The sequence below is a fragment of the Mastomys coucha genome, unplaced genomic scaffold, assembly GCF_008632895.1.
Source record: "Mastomys coucha isolate ucsf_1 unplaced genomic scaffold, UCSF_Mcou_1 pScaffold15, whole genome shotgun sequence".
NCBI lineage: Eukaryota > Metazoa > Chordata > Mammalia > Rodentia > Muridae > Mastomys > Mastomys coucha.
The window spans coordinates 146550260-146555023 of record NW_022196897.1 but is presented as its reverse complement, the minus strand read 5'-3'; positions in this window follow the sequence as shown (position 1 = coordinate 146555023).

Sequence of the window (4764 nt, the reverse complement as noted above, 5' to 3'; positions counted from 1 at the left end):
ACTGTGAACAGAAACATAGGCACAAGAGACTATGGGTTGAATCCATCTTTTCTCTTCTCCCCTCCACCCACTACGGAGAGTCAGAGGACTCTGAGGCCCCCTTAGGGAGTCTAACTCTGACTTCCATTACCACAGTTCAATTTTGCTTATTCTTGAATATCATGTAAAAGGAATTACCTTTTTCTACATTCATATTTTATATTTTTGTAACTTTATATTTTTTTCTTTGCTTTGCCCTTGTGTAGTATTTGAATATATCAATCTGTCCTTTCCATGTTCTTATTGCTGGGGGTTTGCACTCTCTCCATTGTTTGACTATTATAAATAAAGCCGCAATGAGTACCTGTGTACAAGTCGTTTTTGTTTTTGAAGTGTGTACTTGTTTCCTTAACCCCTTGTGGATTTTCTAGACATTGGTAAGTATAATTGAGCTGGCTGTACTACTCTGTGCTCCTACCAGCTGTGTGTAAGACTACTCTGTGCTCCTACCAGCTGTGTGTAAGACTACTCTGTGCTCTTACCAGCTGTGTGTAAGACTACTCTGTGCTCCTACCAGCTGTGTGTAAGACTACTCTGTGCTCCTACCAGCTGTGTATAAGTAGCAGCTGCTCTTACCCTGGGCAGGATTTAGTGCTGTTAGTTCTTTTTAAAAATTGTATTTATTCTCTGTCTTTGTCTCTCCGTCTCTCTCTCTGTGTATGTGTGTGATGTGTGTCGAGGGGGAGGTGAGAGCTTTGCGGAGTTAGTTCTCTCCCTCCACCTTTACATGGGTCCTAGGGACTGAACTCAGTTCCCCAGACTTAGCACTAAGTGCCTTTACCCAGTGATGGCTACAGAAGTAAACTGTTGCCAGGGGGATGGCATCTCATCTGTGGACCTTGGTTATAGCAGCTCAAACTGACAACTGCTCAGAGTCGTCACTGTGTCCACATGCTCTGAGGTATCTGCATAGAAGTCTGGAGCAGGTTCCTGGATATGTTCCGGGACCCTGCACTGTGTCTCATTCACTATCTGGGGAAAGTGGCATGTTGTATGCACTGGGGGAGCCCCTTTCCAGGTACTGTGCCTGTTCTGGGTCAGAGGCCTTTCTAGGGTGCTAAGCAGACACAGAGCAGGAGGAATAGCTCTCTGGGGGAAGTGAGGAAAGGCCGTATTCTGGGGGTTATTTTGGTCCTGGCCTTTGAAAGATGAGCAAGGGGGTATAAAACAAGTAAGGGTAGGCAGGGTGTTTTGAACACAGGACAGCAAGCATGAGGGTCGTGAGGTGGGAGAATGCTGTGTCTTTGGGAGAAGGAAGAAATCTAGTGTGCCCAGAGAGGAGCATCTTTGCTGTGGTGCTGAGGAAATGAGGCATGAACTCACGTCAAATATGCAAGGCCTCGAGTGTAGGACCAGCTTTGATTCCTGAGCAAGGCAAGTCAACAGAGAGTTTAAAACATCTTAGGTTGGAGAGGTGGCTCAGCAGGTAGAGGTGCTTGCCACCAAGCCTGCCGACCTGAGTTTGATTTCTGGCACTCACATGAGGAAGGAGAGAACCAACTCCTGCAGGTCGTCTTCTGACCTCTCCATGTGTGCTGTTGCATGTTGTGCCCACATACATACAACGTAATAAAAAATTAAACAGACAGTGATATGTACACATATATACATATAGGCCCCACCCACCGAAAGGTAAAGGGCATAAATAATGACTAACAAACTATAGGGCAGTGTGGGGCAGTGGTCTGCTCAGATAACTTAAGCTCAGTAGAGTATTTGGCTTTGAGCCCTGGAGTCCCTGTAGGCAATTTCTGCTTGCAGGGGGCGGAAGGAGCTTGGCCTTAACCCCTGAGTCTTTGGCTCCTGTTTCAGTTACAACCCCTCACAGCTGCCCCTGCAGGAGATGTGTGCTCTGTCAGTCAGACAAGGCTCTAAGCTCCCCTGCATTCTAGCTGGACCCTACACCCAGTCATCAGACCATAGCCAGACATGCCACGCCCCATGCAATAAAAGGGGCGGTTTGCCCACTCCTCACTCTCTCACTCCCTCACTCTCTTGTTCTCTCTTGCTCTTTCTCCCCTCTCTTTCCTGCTCTTTGTTCTCTTCTCTTGCCTTCTTGCTCTCTTGCTTTCTTTTCTTCTTTCTTTCTCTCTCTCTCTCTCTCTCTCTCCTTCTTTTCTCCTCTCCTTCCTCTCCTGCTGTCTACTTGACTGGCCTATTTTTTCCTTCCTACAATAAAATATCTCATTTATACATTGCCTCCTTTTTAACTAACTCGCACCCCACCAGCAGGCCTCAGCAGCAGGGAGAGAGAGCCCCCAGGCCATCAGCAGCAGGCCCTTCTTTTGGTACAACAACAAACCTCTCCCCTTTTTTAATCCTAGCCACCAGGACCTTGTCCATGCTTCAGAAGCACAGATCTGCCACTCCATGTACAAAAACAGAGATGCGTATGCGTGTATAACCTCACCCCCTACACACAAACACTCTAATCACAATGTTCAGCACTTTGCTTTTCTTCACGTAACAATATATCTTGGAGATTGTCTCATATCCGTACATAAAGAGCTGCCTCATTCTTTTTTAACAGTCATAAAGATTTCCATCCTAAGGATGTATGGCAATTTGTCTGAGTAGTCCCCTCTTGATGGACATTCAGGCTGTCTCCAATCTTCTGTTATTATAAACCGCGCTGCAGTGAATAGCCCTGTAATCCAACTTTGCATACATATATGCGAGTCTGTCTGTGGAATCCGTTCCAGAGCAGTGGGATTTATGGGTCAGTGGGCACGTGAGTCAAAACTTTTGATGGAGCGTGCTGAATTGCCATCCATGCAAACTACCGCTTTACACTCCCTGTAACCTTCAGAGTGCTGGCTTTCTCATATCCTGGTGAGCACGGTATGTTGGATTAAACGCTTTGAGTTTGGTCAATCCTACAGGTTTGAGTGGAGAATTCCTTTTGATGATTATGGCAGTTGAGCATCCTCTCGTTTCCTCGTATTTAAGTTTCCAGAACTGGCGGACGCTTGTTCACAGACTCTTCTCATTTATAAAGTTGGGTTGATGGCTTTCTTCTTTCTGAATTGTTAGTGTGCTAACACTGGTGCCTGCTGGCAGATCTCCTCCTGTCCGTGGCCCATTCTACAGGTATCCATCCCGGCATGTACAGCCGGTGTGTACAGACACCCTGCTCTGACCGTTGGCAGTGGCTTCATTGACTAGGAAGTGGCAGAGGTTAGGACAATGGGGACCAGGTTAGCATTTCCACAGAGGCGTGGCAGATGGGAGGAATCCATTTGTCATTTAGCAGTGAAGCCAACACTCCCAGAAGCCTCTAAGTGAAGCAGGCCTCCTGACTGTCTCCTCTGCAGCTCTCTTCTCTCTGGTTCAATACCACCCTCTCTCTCCACACCCCAGGGATCCTCTCTGCTCAGTTTCCTCTTTCCTAATATTAGCAGAGGCACGGCCCTGCCCCGCTGTCACAGGCAGTGATTATATAGCAAATTAACCACAAGCTGTTCGGTCCTCGTCCGGTGGCAGTCGGGGAGATACTACTCTGAGTAATGACTTGTGTAGTCGATGCTTTCATCTGTAATTTGCGTATGCAATAAATGCAGAAATAAAAACCGATCCATATGAAAACGGGACCAAGTCGAAGGAGCTGGGGTGGGAGGAAGAAATCATGAATTTTGTGGACTGCATCTTACAGTCTGGCTTCAATTTCCTCTTGAGTAATGGAGCCGTTGCCTACGTTTGATTGATGCCTCTCTTTGGCTAAAGGACGGAAGCAGACAGGAGAGTCGAAATGTAGGGATTGAATCTTGAATCCTCAAAATGTGTCTTGGAGAATGGGACAGTCATTCCCTGAACTCGGTTTATTCATCTTTAAAATGGGGGTAGAGTATTTATCTCGGAGGCTGCAAGATGCTCAGCAGGTAAAGACACTTGCTACGAAGCCTGATGACCTGAGTTCAGTCACTGGGCCATGAATGGTGGAAGGCCAAACCTACTCCAGCAAGTGATCCTCTGACCTCCGTGTGTGCAGTGTGTGGTGCGTGCGCTGGGGTGAGTGTGTGAACACACACACACAATACATAAATGTAACAAGAATGTTTGTCTCTAGTCAGTGGTAGAGAACTTGGACTCTGGAGAGTGGTATATCCATGGTGAATGTTCCTCTTTACCTCTGTGGACTTCTCTTCCTCCCTCCCACATCCTCTCTCTCCAGTCCCCTCTTTCCTTGATCATACCATGCATACATTTAATAAGAACTTAACTTTAAAGAACACATGATTTATATGTAGTTGTAACAAAAACAGAGAGATCTCGTGTGTTCTTTTCTGAACTCCTCAGAGGTTGCTGTCTTAAACTTACAGCATTGTTGTCTATACAATCTGTGAATTTTATTTACAGTCCCACAGTTTTGCCTGTGCTTAGATTTAGTTATATGCAATTTAATATCATGTGTGGCGTTGTGTGCCTACCACCAGTCAACATTCACACAGTAGGTTCCTTCATGGTGTCCTTTGACAGGTACATCTATTTTCTTCGAGTGTTCCAGTCCCCCCACCTCCACTCCAATCCCGGCAATCACTCATCTGCTTTTTGTTTGCTTGTTTTCATTTTATAAACATCTTTTAAAAAAGATTTATTTATTTCATGTATGTGGGTACACTGTTGCTGTCTTTAGACACACCAGAAAAAAGTATTGGATCCCCATTACAGATGGTTGTGAGCCACCATGTGGTTGCTGGGAATTGAACTCAGGTCCTCTGGAAGAGC